The 14,958-nt window shown below is 37.7% G+C and overlaps 1 long non-coding RNA gene across 1 annotated transcript in view; it reads right to left on the reverse strand.

The window, feature by feature from the left end:
• Nucleotides 1-2,665: 2,665 nt before the first annotated feature.
• LOC111097997 overlaps nt 2,666-14,958 on the reverse strand; it is a 57,130-nt gene continuing 44,837 nt past the window's right edge. Inside the window, exons 3-5 of the long non-coding RNA XR_005366564.1 lie at nt 4,827-4,959; nt 4,575-4,710; nt 2,666-2,799 (exon numbers count right to left, since the gene is read on the reverse strand). This is a non-coding gene — a long non-coding RNA (uncharacterized LOC111097997). The remainder of the gene's footprint in view (nt 2,800-4,574; nt 4,711-4,826; nt 4,960-14,958) is intronic.

A 14,958-nucleotide genomic window follows, 5' to 3' on the forward strand; every position in this document is an offset into this window, starting at 1 on the left:
ACTCCTGCCTCTGGCCCCTAGGAGTCCTTCTTTGAGGTAAGGAGAAGGTAAACTTTTGCTGTAAAAGGCCAGATAATAATTACTTTAGTTTTCGTGGGCCATGTGGTCTCCAACATAACTACTCAGCTTTGCTTTCCAAGCTTGAAAATACAGAAACAAATGGATGTTACTGTGTTCTAGTAACACTTGATTTTCAAAAACAGGTATCTGGTGGGGTTTTATCCATGATCTGTGGTTGACTGACCTTTGTTCTAGATATCTGAGTCTTGCTCATTATTAGACAATTCTGTCATAGAGGTTCTTGGTCATTTCCCATTCTGCCTGAAGAATGTTTCTAAAGATATTTTTCAAGGTAGCTGTGTCGCAGTATATGTCTTAAAGGGCCCAGTTTTATCACCTAGTGGGAGACTGAGGTACTAGTACCCCTCTGGAAGGGCTGATGTTAACCTCCAGGGAATGTCTGCAGTGTGTGGTGGACAGAACCATGGCATGAGATTCAGGAAGCTTGAGGTCTAGTGTACGTCTGTGACCATAGGACTTGGTTTCCTCAGTAGCAAAGGAGGATATTGGGACTAGAATTCTATGAATTTTTACCCGCTCTAGGATTTTATGATGCTAAATTAAGGTTCTTGGCAAAGCTGATTCTGTAGGCAGGCTTAGATCTCCATGCTTCACTTTTAAGCCATGTTCCTCAGAACAAACAGAAGACACTTGTAACTTGAAGGAGAACACATTTCTTGTTTCTACCTTAGGAATTGATGAGAAGCAGTGCATTTGTGGGCGGTTTTAATATACTGTTGGTATATTCACTGCTTACTTACATGAGACTGACATTGCTTTGGGGATATTTGTGGATAAAAACAGGAGTATTTTTCTTTTGAAATTGGTAGCTATAGTGAATTTTTTAAAAAAATTGGGTCACATTTTTAGTGTGATGTATTTCGCCCTTTGTGAGTCCCCATTTTACATTTTAACATCTATAAAATCACAATGTGTTACACAATTACTGTCATTTAGGTAGCAATTGTGATGCAGTTATGGCCTGTATTTGGGCATCAAAACTTGTATTACTGTATAGATGTATAGCTAAGTATTGCTATTGATAACTGTATACTCCACAGCTTGCAAGGGAATCCTGAAAACAGCTGGTGAGACACAGTTTAGAAATTAGGCTTCAAAAAAAAAAAAAAAAAAAAGAAATTAGGCTTCATTGTCAAATCACTGTGGCACGTCCAAAACTAATGTAGCATTCTGTGTCAACTATACTTAAAAACAAATGCTGTTTCACCAAGGATCTTGATGGCACAGAGGACAATGTTCTATAGAAAATTACTGGCCTTAACAATTGACCAGTATCTTTTGAATCTGAATGTGAGTAAGTTTTGGCAATAATTTGCTTGTATTCCTTTTTACGTACACACCAATGACATGATGAAAAAAAACCCTTAGGTCTACTAAAGTTTTAGTGAGCTCTTTTTTAGCCGAAGACTGCAGGTGGTAAAAAGTATTGGGACATAATTTAATTGGCAGTGGTATATTTTTTTCGTAGTGGCTCATAATATAACAGTGTGTTCTTATAATTGATGACATCTTAGATTTATAAACTTGCTACTATGAAGATGGGAAATGTTTGAGAATTTAGAAAAAAACAATTATGAATTATAAGAATTAGGTGGCAACTTAAGGCAAAAGGAGATTTCATTTTGCCTTTTGGCACTGAGAGAGGTAAAGGATGAGAAAAATAGACTGAAACCTTGATGCACATATTCTATCCCCAGTGGAATGTAATAAAGCCCCTGGAAGAGCATTGATCCTGTCTTTATCCTATTATTATTACTTTTTAATTTTTTTAAAAAGTAAGTTCCATGCCCAGTGTGGAGCCCAATATGTGGCTTGACTCAAAACTCTGAGATCAAGACCTGAGCTGAGACTAGGAGTCAGATGCTTAGCCAACAGAGCTGCCCAGACGCCATGATGCTGTCTGTCTCTTACCTCCCTGTTCCTGGCACCCAGCACAGTGCCTGGTGCAGAGATGGCTGCCCCATAATCTTTTTTTGTTGATCATGAGGATAAATGGTCTCTAGAGGAAGGTGGGTACGTAGGAAAAGCTGTGGTCATGCAGCCCTTTATGTGACATGAAGAGCTTCAGAAACCTCCCTGGTCACAAATAGAAGTCTTTCTTTGGGTCTGAGGTTTCAGAATATTTATAAAAGGTGTTCTTACACTTCATCTCTGAGCTTGTGTTGGACAAAGAAGCATGAGTCAACAGCATTGATACTCAGAACTGCAGGTGTTCGTACTGTAACTGGCCTTGATGAAACAATTCAACCAGCTTGAAAACCAAGCCTAAGTTTTCACTGAACTTTTTCTTTTTTAATAAATAGGCAATTAAGATCTTAAAAACATTTTTTAAAAGTAGCCCATGATTAAACTACCCTTTTAACCATTAGACTGAGAGAAATAGAAAGCCACGGTTATCAGTTTCTGTACCAATTTTGATAGAAGCAGATGCTAACTATGCAGAATTCGTGCTGAACTTGTTTCCATATGGTCTCCAGTATGTTTTGTTCTTGCAATTTTTAGACCCTGGAATACTTTGGGAAGCTTAGGTGTCATCGCCACCCAAGCAAAACCAAATTCTTAAAAAACTTAAAAAATCGTTTTGGTTACAGAAATGAATTTATTTAAAAAGAATAGATGTTGAGGTGTTAAGATGAAAGCTTTACTGGAGTACTTAGAACTTTAGTATATGCATAGGGGTCTTCACTTTATCCATGTTCTGTTCTTTGATGTTGTACACTATAGGAATAAATAAATGTAAAAACAGTTTAGTTGAGGAAATGATAGCAATGTGTATTAAGGAATTAGAATATTGTTCTATATGCATAAGGATTAGGATTCTATGCAGAGATTTTGAGTGATAGAGAAATGTTAGGGAGCAGAAGATCAGTGAGGGTCAGAGTATTCACAGAAGTCTTTTGAGACCTCTTCAGAATTCTGATAGGACAAGACAGAAGGGTGGAATGTAGTTCTCTCCAGGGGGCTCTCTGAACTCTGGGATGCAACGAGGAGGCAGTCAGCCTGAACACAGGGGAGAGCAGGAATCTGGGACTAGAGACAAATAGCCAAATAAAATAAAACCAACGATAGAATATTCCACAGTCAATGATGGCATGCACACCGTGTACTAGACTCTATCCAGTGCTAGAGATTCAGTGGTGGACAAGACCAATGGAGTACCTGCCATCAGGCAACTGATCTTCTAGTGGAGTACAGGAAACAAAAAACAAGTAAGCAAACAAATACAAGAAGCAAGCTTGTGGTACATAATAGCATCAGTAATAGTACTGATAATATAGTGAAGGGGTTATGAACTAGATGCTGTGGCAGCGAATACTGGAGATGGGGGCAATTTTTGGCAGGGTAGTTAGGGAACGCATCTCTAAGGAGTTGATTTGGAAGCCAAGATCTAAAGGCTGAGAAGGAGTCAGCTAGGTAAGAGGAGAGTAGAGAATGGGTAGCACGGAGAAACAAGGATAGGTTTAAAAAGTGAATAGATTTTAGAGCCTGGAATAAAATAAGGAAGGGAGGCAAGGGCTCAAGATGAACAAGGCAGGTAAACAGGACCCAGGTCATGTTGAACATGGAAGGCCAGAGTAGAAAATTGGGATTTTTTTTTTCAAAGTGCAATTAATAAAAATTGTTGGTAGCATTTCAAGTAAGAATACGATCCAATATGACAAATAATTTAAAGATGATTCTGGTTCTCATGTATATAGCAAATTGAGGGGGATCATCATCACCATCATCCTTGTCAAGCTCCTACTCACACAGCACTTAGCTGTTGATCACACAACATTTTCAACACTTTAGAATTACTGTCTCATTTCATCCTCATAAGAACTCTGTGAGGTGGGTAGTATTATTAGTTCCCTATCTTAGAGATAAAGGCGCTAAGGTAGTACTAGGAGGTCAGTTACTTGGGCCAGGCTTCCATAGTTAGTCGATGGCCAGACGGGGCTTTGAACTGAAGCAGTCTGTGGTCCTAATCACTGTGCTGTCCTGTCAGTAGGAACCTGGAAGTGGTAGAGGCTTTGCTCTAGTTGGTGAGAGAGAAGCTACTATCTTGTACTGGAGAGTAGGACACATAGGACTTGGTGATAGATTAGAGGCTAATTGGGGCGGAGTGGGGTGCAGCAGTGATAAAAAGAAGTCAAGATTGGTGCCTAGATGTCTTCTTGTGGCTGATAGCATTCCAAGTCAGAAAAGATTTGTGTTGATGACTAGGAAACTCATGAAACGATAATTTGGGTAAGTGTAGAGATAGAGTAATGCTTATTTCAGAAAGATGTGTTTGAGGGTACTGGGAATATGAAGCAGAGCTGTAAAGTCCAAGAACCAGGCAGTCTTCAAGGGGTCTGTTTGTAGGGACCTCTGTGTGGGAATTTGGGGAGCTTGCATAAGACAGATGGCTTTGGGATTAGAAAGGAACACATGGCCACAAAGGATATGTTTTAAGGAAAATTCTTGCCTTTGCAGCATACTAGAAATGAGAAATGAATCAAAAGGCATACCTAAGAAAGCTGTGGAATCTTCTGTGTGACCTGGATGTAATTTGTAATCATTCGTGATTTCTATTCTGTTTCTGAGAGGCGTGTAGACTCTTAGGACTGAAACTGGTATCAGCCACCTTCACATGAGCACCCACATCTTTAAGAATGTAACATGCATAGAATTGAAAATGTACAATTAAAACTCATGTCATTCTTATGACTTAAAAATGAAAAGGGTGTTTTCTATTAAAGTTCAATGTAATAAATACTTACTGGGGGCTTATTCTAAGTCAGTGAGGTGTCAAGGATGTAATAATGGCAAAAGCAGTGCTAAATTACTGCTCATCTGTAGCTGTACTTAGACTCTGGAAGATTCTTTGTGCTTTGTATTTTGTGATTCACAGACCTACAACGCCAACGGAAAGAAAATATATGAATGTTAAAAACGTTATCACTTTCCTGTTCTTCATGAATCCCAAAGAGTTAATAGCGAATGTATCTCTATATCAAGTTTCCACAAATTTCCCCTAAATGTCAAGTCACTTGAAATAAAATACCAAGAGGCTTCATTTTCAGAGGTGTATGGGAGACCGTTTTTAGGGTGACTTCTATAAAGCCTCTTGAGATTTGTCCCAGTTTGTATTTTGAGCAAAATAATTTCAAAACATGACATAAAATATCAAATAGTAATAAAAATGAGAATGTTTTCCTTCATAAGTAAAGGAAACACATTGAGTGTTAATTTTTTCTGTTTTACAAAGTGTAGATAATCATGCTTTGTGTTGCCCCGCAGGACTTGGCCATCTGTGGCAGATAGCATTAACATGCGATTTTTTTTTTTATCCTCTTAACAAATTTTGACTTTAAAATTTTACTGAAATATAATTAAAATGCAATATTATGTTATTTGCAGGTGTACCATAGATGATTTAATCCCTATATTCCTAAATGCTCATTGTGATAAGTATTTTCTTTTTTCTTTCTTAAATATTATATTTATTTGACAGATAGGGTCAGAGATAGATAGGGTCAGAGATAGGGATAAAGCACTAGCAGGGAGGAGAGGGAGAAGCAGACTTCTGTGGGCAGGTATCCCGATGTAGGGCTCAATCCCAGGACCCTGAGATTATGACCTGAGCTGAAGGCAGATGCTTCACCGACTGATCCACCCAGGTCCCCACCGTAAATCCACTCTTAATCCCCTTAATCTCTGTCACCCATCCACCTACCATCTCCCTTCTGGCACTCACCAGTTTGTTCTCTATAAGAGTCTATTTTATCTATTTGTCTTTGTTTTTCTTTTTTCGTTTTGTTTCTTAAATGCCACACATGAATGGAATCATATAGTATTTGTCTTTCTCTGACTGGCTTATTTCACTTGGCATTAATACCATCTAGGTCCATTTGTGTTGTTGCAAATGTCAAGATTTCATTCTTCTTTATGGCATATTTCTCAGCCATAAGGAAGAATGAAAACTTTTTTAAGGGGTACATTAAATATTGTTGAAATGAGGACGGAAACGAGAGAGCTGGAGGCTGCTGCTGGGTGGAGTGAAATCCAGTTGCTTATGTTTGCACATCAGATGGCATTGTGAAACTTCCTGGTGATGGTAGCGCAGGACTTGTACCTGTATGGGGCTGAGGGTTAAGGAAATAAGCCAATGATAAATCAGGTAGGAACAGCCCAGGTCTGAATGGGGTAGTGGCAAACTCAGAAATTTAGTTCTTAAAGGGAGACTTGGGAAAATAGTGATCACAATAGCAAAGAGAGCTATTACCATGCTTTAGAGAAGGGTGTGACATGATGGGAGAAAAGATTTGCTTCCTGAGATGGTTGCTGTTGGGCAAATTGTTGTTGCCTAGGTGAGAAATGGTCCAGTCTTAAGCTAAGACGGTGGTAGACAAATGAAACAAAGGACAGTATGTGATTATCAAACCATGGCATTGTAGAGCTGGATGGTGCCTTAAAGATAATCTTCCACACAAGAAATTGCAACTATACCATCTACTATCTGAGTGCCATTGGACCAGTTTATTATTTTTTTTAAACATTGCTGATGGCTGGTTTGAATAATTTGTCAAATGGTGTCCCAGTGCTTTTATAAGACTCCACTGAGATATGCTGTAAACCACATAGACAGTAGAGAGGAAAGGTATAATTATAGGAAAGAAGTGACAGGTTTTGGCAATAGACTCCATGTGCAGAGTAAAAGATGACTCAGAATTTAGTCATTAACACATTCTATTCCTTTTTGGTCATAGGCATTTATGAGACTCTATAAATGAAAATGATTAACATTCACTTGAACGTTAAGCGGCATATTGGTAAAACAGTTTTCTCTGTTGGCCTTTTGTACTGTAACTTCCCTAGCATTCTGTAGCTGGAAAAGCGATCATTTGCATTGATCTTGTTTATTGTGTTCTATCATTTGCTTTGCACAGGTTATTCATTCTCCATTTACTTTCTCATCTGTGCAGTGTCTGCATAAAAGATTTTAATTGATGTATAGTTCTTGGCCTTGGTCTTCAGTGTCATCTGTGGATTCCCTTGTCAGCTTCATCAGCAATGTTTTACTTGTGATTGTTTTGTGTCGGTAGTTTTTCAGAAATGTTTCCTAGAATTGTTAGGTAGCTCTTGGAAATACACTGTTGCACAAAGAGTCCAGGTACCTTACTTTGGTTTGCTCAAAGAAACCTTGAACAAACCTCTCTAATGGACAGCTTGGGACCCTGGCCCTAAGTCACTGATTTGTGAACATACCAGTGCCTCTATAGCAAAAGGATGTTTTAATTCTGTATAAATCAGCATAAAGAGAAATTTTAGTTTACTGGCCAAAAAGCCTGGCTTTGACAGCTTGCCCTCACTTTTGTTAACTGTGTATTTAAGATCCATCAGTTTTGAAATCTTGGCTATTTACCCTCAGAAAACTCAGGTATCTATATACCTTATTCATACAGCTTTACGGCATATGTCCTGAATTGTTCAAAGGAAAATAGAAGAATCCTGTGACACATAACTAATGGTGCCCAGATGAGTATCTTGCCAAGGTAGTTCAAAGTAGGTGAGTTATGAGAGATCAGGTAGCCAGAGAGAAGTTTGGTGAGTTACAGAACATGAGCGTCTGTTAGGCAACATGAAGCAAACTCATGAATGGTCCACCCCTGTCCTTTCACCCTTCCTGGGCTCGCCTCCAGCTGAAGGATGAGACGCTGTCTGGAGCACTGACACCTTTTTTCCAAAGAACTATCTGCATCTCTCTTGTGCCTAGGATCTCTCTCGTGCTAGGAGAGATCATTCTCTTAGCATCAGGGCTAATTGGATGAGGTGCCTTGTGCCACTCTCCACAAATGGGAGTGGTAGTAAAAGCCCCAGCCCCAACAGTTTTCAGGTGTATTCCACCCACAGAGGACCATAATCAACTGAGACCCAACACCCGCAGAGGTAACCCGCTTCGGAACTCATGCTTTAGAGATGTTTCTCCCTTCCCTGTCTCATTTTCCCCATTCCATCATTTGTGCTTCTTAGGACCTATGAAGAACCAACCTGCGCTGAGATACTTGTTTCAAAGTAAGACACAATCATGAAGTGTACACTTGATTTTCAAGACCACGGGGAGCCAATTATGAATTTTAAAGCAGGGGAAAAGATATGATGGGATTTACATTTCAGAAAGTTCACTGTCTGAAGTGCAGAGAATATATTACAGCAGGAGAGGACTGGAGGCAAGAACAGTAGGAGGTGGTTGAGTTAATTTCGGCAGGAAATGAATATTTTGGAGGAAAAAGGCATACATGTAAGAGGAAGTTCTTTAACCTTTAACACAGTAGCACTGTTTTAAACAACTTGGGGGTCAGTCTCTGTGACGGTGTGAACAGCCCAGCCTTGTTCCATAGATGAGTCAAGGGTCAACTTTCTACTCCTTGTTGGTTATCACCATCTTACGATTGCTTAATAATCGACTCTCAAAGTCGATTATTGGAAGGTCTCTGTTGATGCGTAGGCTTTACTCCATGCTAAACAGAATGACCAATGTTTCAGCAGAGTCTCAATGTACTTGAAATCTCACTCCAGAGCACAGAGGAGGATTTGGTACCCCTTCCTAAGAGGCTGGAGCTGGCCATTAGAAGATCAGGGTTCTCTTCTGGAAGTTTTTTTCTCCATGAGGCACTCAGTAGACAAATTATGTAAAAACAACCAAACAACCCAAGATTACTAGTGTCATTGGCTGGACTTTTTTTTTTTTTTTAAACACATGTGTATTTAACGAATTACATTCCTGAGGTGGTTTATTTACTTGGAGGACCATGGCCTGCAATTTGGGTCAATTGCTACCCTGAAATTTGGGTAAGTTGGTGGTATTCAGCCTGTGACTTACTGGTTTAAGCAGCTGTACTTATTACTGTGTTGGAAGTGGACCATAGCTTTGGTGGGGCCTTGCTGTGTTGACTGCCTCAGGATGGAGTCCATACCAGAGTCCCAAAGGACCTGCAGGGTGGGCATCAGGGGTGTGGGGTGTCAGCAGTTAATGTGTTACTCCAACCAGTTACACATTTTCTTTTTCAGTGTGAACTCAATATAAATAGGCAAGAATGAAACATAATAAGTATTAAAATTATACAATTTTAAGTTTAATGTATACAACATAGTAATTGGATTTGTATCTATCTTGCAAAATGATGACCACAATAGTTAGTTCACACATGTATCACCTCACATAGTTAAAATTTTTTGTGATGAGAACTTTTAAAATATAAAACATAAAGTTTTCAAATATATAATACAGTATTAAGTGTAGTAACCATGCTAGACATTACATCCCCAGAACGTACTCATTTTTTTAACTGGAGGTTTTTACTGCCTGCATCCATTTTTTCCCCCTTCCTGTCTCCTCCCCCACTTCTCACTAGCAACCACCAACACTGTTTCTATGAGTTTAGGTTTTTTTATTTTTTATTTTTTTTAGATCCCACTTATAACTGAGTTCTTATAGTATTGATCTTTCCTTGTCTGACTTCTTTTATTTAACATAATATCTCCCAGATCCATCCATGTTGTCACAAATGGCAGGATTTTTGATGGCTGAATAATGTTCCATTAATATATACCATGTTTAACCTCTTCATAATTAGTGACCACTTATGTTGTATCCATGTCTTGGCTATTGTGAAAAATGCTGCAGTGAACCTGGTGTGGGGGGCTGGTGCAGATACTGCTTTGAGATGGTGATTTTATTTTTTTCATTTACATACCCAGAAGTGAAACTGCTAGATCATTTACTAGTTCTGTTTTTAATTTTTTGAGGAATGTCCATGCTGTTTTCCATGGTAGGATGTACCAATTTATATTACCACTGGGTTAATTAATATGGTATTCAGGGAGGTTATGTGACTTGGAATATATTACGGATTCTTCACCTGGCTTTATTCCTAACAAACTCTTCCTATATAGTGTCTTATTTTATCTAGATTCTAAAGCTATGTTCTTTGTCTCATAACCCCTTCCTCAGTCTTCGAAGCTAGCAACATAGCATCTTCGTATCTTTGATTTTGTCACATTGCCTTCTCCTCTGTGATGAAATATCCCTTCTTCTCTCATACGAACACTTGGGATTGGATTTATGGCTTGTCCACATAATACAGAATAAATACAGAATAAGTGCCCTACATAAAGATCCTTAATATCTACAAATTGTCTCTTGCCATAGGAGGTAATGCTCACAGATCTCAGGAATTAGAACCTGGATATCCTTCGGAGTCCTTAAGCAGCCTGTGGCATTTCTTTTTTCTCAGAGTGTTACTCCATGCTGGTTTCCTTAACCTCAAATTTTGGTGAACAGATGAAATTTTCTAGCTGGAAGGTTTTTACTTTTTAAAATTTTACTTAAATTTTTTTAAAAAGATTTTGTTCATGAGAGACACAGGCAGAGACGTAGACAGAATGCAACTTAGAATATTTGTTGAATCAAAAGAATACATTTGTACAGGTATACATTAATCAGAATAATGCATTTGTGGGTACATACTTGTATATGTATTTACACATTTGTGTAAAGTCACAGAGAACATAAAAATGGCATCACAGGCTGTTTGCGTAGCATGCTCAAAAACAAGAAAGAAATAGTAATTTATCCAAGTGGACATCTTACCATGAAGGTACTCCTGATCAGATGAAAGAAAATACCCCAAAGAATAATTAGGTGATAGTGAGAGATGTGAAGTAAACTAGAATGAAGTGAAATAAATCCCCAACTGCAAAATACACAACCTCCCCTGTTACAAGCCCCATTTGCTATTTGGTCAAAGAATGACAATCTTCTCACAAGGGGAAGCTTTGATGTTTTCTGTTCCTCTGAGCAACTTAAATCTATTCATGAATTTTTATTCCTTTCCAAAGTCCACAGATTAGAATTTATCCTTCTTTAAAATTTTTTAAAATATATATATATTGGCGTTCAATTTGCCAACATATAGCATAACACCCAGTGCTCATCTCACCAAGTGCCCCCCTCAGTGCCCATCACCCAGTCACCCCAACCCCCCGCCCACCTCCCTTTCCATGGAATTTATCCTTCTTTATGAATATACACCTACATCCTTAGATGTACCATGCTCAAACTGTTGAAAATCAAACATGTAGAAAACCTTGAAGGCAGGCAGAGAAAAAGGAGAAAAAGGACCTGATATATGCAGAGAGAAATTGTTAGATTAATAGCTGATTTGTAATAAGAAATGAGACCAACCAAGAGAAGATGGAGTGATAACTCTAAAGATTGATTTTAAAAAATCATTTGTATAAAAAAAATACCTTTCAAAAATAGAAGAGAAATCCACAAGCCTACACAACTGATAGAATTCTGTGGAACTTACTACACACATAGAATCCAACACACAGATAGATGTTGACAAATGAGTGCAAGTAAAACTGAGGAAATCATAAGGTCAAATGCATTGTATTCAAGTCAATATCCTGGTTGTGATGCTGTACTATAGTTTCCAGAATGTTACCATTATGGGAAACTGGCAAAGTGTTTAAGAGAACTCACTATGTTTATTATAACTGCACATGAACCTACAATTACATAAATCAAAATTTGAATTAAAAATAGCAAAATAACAGTCCCCCCCCCCCCCAACAAAAGCAATTGTGTTAAAAAATGAATGTGAGTAAAGGACTATACTACAGGAAATACTAAAAGAAGTCCTTGACGCGGAAGGAATGCAATTCCAGACAAGATGAAATGTGTATAGACTATATAAGCAAGTATGACAAAGGGGAAAGTTGATGATATATATTAAATTATAAAGCTACATTAACCCCTTTCCCAAGGATAATTAGATAAATAGAATTGATATTCCAGCAGCATTCTTTCTCATACAATCAAAATAACATGTCAATTGTTAAAAGTATATCATTGACTCAGTGGTGTTGAACTGTTTGGTCACCTTTTTAGAGTAAAGTTTAAATTGTACTGTGCACCAAAATAAATTCCCAGGGTATTGATGCTTAAATACCGATAATGAAATTATGAAATAACTAGATAAGATTGTTGAAGAGTTTGACTATGGAGTATTATGGAATGTCTTTCAATGTGGCATAGGAACAATTAATTTTCTTATCATCTGAGATAAGAACCCTCATTATTTAGGAAACTGTCTTGCTAGGCATGGGAAATTTACTACTGCACACCAGTGTTTGTCCCTTTTTCCTCACCACACAAACACCACATGTTCCTGCCTCTTTATATCTAGATGCAACAATGTGACTCTTTCTGACTAGTATATGTTATCAGTGAAATGTTATTTTTAAGACCAAGGCAATTAAGGGCATTTATGCCTTTCTCAAGCTCTCTTTGTTTGGACTTCTGAAAGCAAAGATGATGGTGAAAGCACAAAAATATGGAATACAGAGTTCCCAAACAGCCAAATATACCACCCTCTCTCTCTTTCCGTGGGCACTAGGTGGTAGCTAAAGAAACTGTTGCACTAAGCCACTGAGATGTGGGCAGTCTGTTAGAATTGGTAGTCTCATCTGACCAAAACAAAGTTAAAGGACTTGGTTGTATCTGAGACAACACAAGAAATACTGAAGGTGTTTTGTGTTAATATTAGGCGTTTGTCGGAGAAACTACATGGATTAGAGGAGGGTGAAGGTGCTATCTCTGTGTGGGAGATGTGATCCCATCCAATAGAGACAAGAAAGTTTTAAGAAGATGGACATATTAACATAGGATCTGCCACATGATTTTCTCCTGAACTCTAAAAGTTGCTACATAAAACTGCCATCTGTGCATAATTAGTAATAGAGAAAGAGGCTGGATATTAGGTCTGGGTAAATGTAGTGCAGGACAACAATGGCCCAAGAGAGATGCTAAGATAACCTTAAATTGAACTAATTCAGTAGGACTTGGAGTCTGAAGCGACTAAAAAGGAATTTCCAAATGTGTGGTTTTATTTTGATTTTAAGAAGTATAATGACATCAGCTGACATTTGATTTAAATGAGGGTGAGACTATCTAAAAATAGAATTCAATTATTTCACATTTTTGTGAACCTGCATCAACAAAATTAAAAGACAAATGGTAAATTTGCTCTCTTTGGCAGAATAATGAATTCTTATGAATGATTATTTACAATAATAAAAACTTGAGCATTGCATTTGAACAAATGAACAGGGAATATAAAGAAATGACAAATGGCTGATAAATACTTGAAAAGTGTTCAGTCTCAGAATCAAAATGAGAATTCAGATAATGAACTACCCCTTGCCATCTATTGGACACAGATTCAGTTGAGGCCAATTTGGGCTGTTGGTAGAGTAGATGGTTGTTCATAAGGCTGAAGGTTTATGAATTAAGATTAGGGATGTCAATTTGTTAATAAATATATGAGCCTCTACCTTGACTTCTCATTGGAATCACATAGGGAACTTTTAAAAGCAAGAGAAACTTGGGTCTCATCTTGGATCAATCCGATCACAATCTTCAGGGGTGGAACCCAGGTGCCAATATTTTTAAAAAGCTCTCCAAATAACTCTAACATGCAGTCAGAATTGAAAAAATATTAGTGTATCAATAACATACATATGGACACTGTTACAAGAGTAAAACTGGGTTGTACACAAATGTTTATAGGAATTTCAGTAATGGGGCTCCCTGGGTGGCTCAGCGGTTGAGCCTTTGCCTTTGGCTTAGGGCGTGATCCTGGATTCCCTAGATTGAGTCCCACATAAGGCTTCCTGCATAGAGCCTGCGTCTCCTCCCTCTGCCTGTGTTATTGCCTCTCTCTCTGTGTCTCTCATGAATGAATAAAATCTTAAAAAAAAAAAAGAATTTCAGTAATGTTACAGTAGTGCAAATGGGGCCTGATGTAAATAGCCAATATATTGTAGAATGCAATATATACATTTAAATCAGGAGAATATCACATGGAAAAATGCTCATACTCCCTGATAAAGTTGTATTTGGAACATAATTCCAAATCTGTCAACCACTAAATTATCTTTCAAGTACATAATAGGACTTTGGGTAAATTGGGGGTAATTTTTAAATACAATATTATAAATATTATGTAGTGAACATAAATGAAACTGACTTGCATTAGGATTTACCAGATGATAAGGAAGAGAGGAATGGAAAAGTTCATTTCTTCTATGTATTAAAAAACTCTCACTGAAGTCTCTTAATTCTTTAAAACTCTGATGAGCTATTTCCTCTCTTCACTTCTCCAGCCAAAGTGTTGATTCTACTTCTCACCTGTCTGGGCTTTGTCCAGGTAAATGACATTTTTACTCTTAAAAAATGAGCTATGCCTTGGAGGGCCATTTTGATTTACCTTAGGTGTTGACTGGTTAGGGAAGTTGGGAAGAATGCAAGATGAAGTTTTTAATATACTTCCCAAAGAGAAATGTGCTTACATAAGCTAAATAGCTTGTAGAATTTTTTTTCCTAATGGATTTCTGTACATAGTGGCTCAAACAGGTTTTAATTGAAGGTACTGGACTCAGTCATCATTTGTAATGCTTACTTAATGGAGACCTAGCTTTACAAATAACACACCTGTGATTTACAGTCTGTTAGGAAAATGACAATTGTTCTTTAAGTTTTTTGACAAAGTACTGAGTTTTCTAAGATATTGAATCACTGTACCTCATAGTAACTTGACATATTTATGAATTTGGTTATTGATGATCATTAAAAAGCTAGCTCCCTTCTCTTTCATTATGTCTCAGTCTTCCTCCCTCTTATTGAAGCAAGGGACGGTTTGGGCCTAATTACTTTCTATCGTCCTATGGATAGAGGGCAAGATTGGTTTTTAACTTCTATATGAGTCAACTGCTGTCATGTTCTTAGCTATGTGAAGATTAATATGGAACTGAAAAAAGATCATTATTTAATATCTTTATCTA

Source organism: Canis lupus, chromosome 11 (genome assembly GCF_011100685.1).
Source record: "Canis lupus familiaris isolate Mischka breed German Shepherd chromosome 11, alternate assembly UU_Cfam_GSD_1.0, whole genome shotgun sequence".
Lineage (NCBI taxonomy): Eukaryota > Metazoa > Chordata > Mammalia > Carnivora > Canidae > Canis > Canis lupus.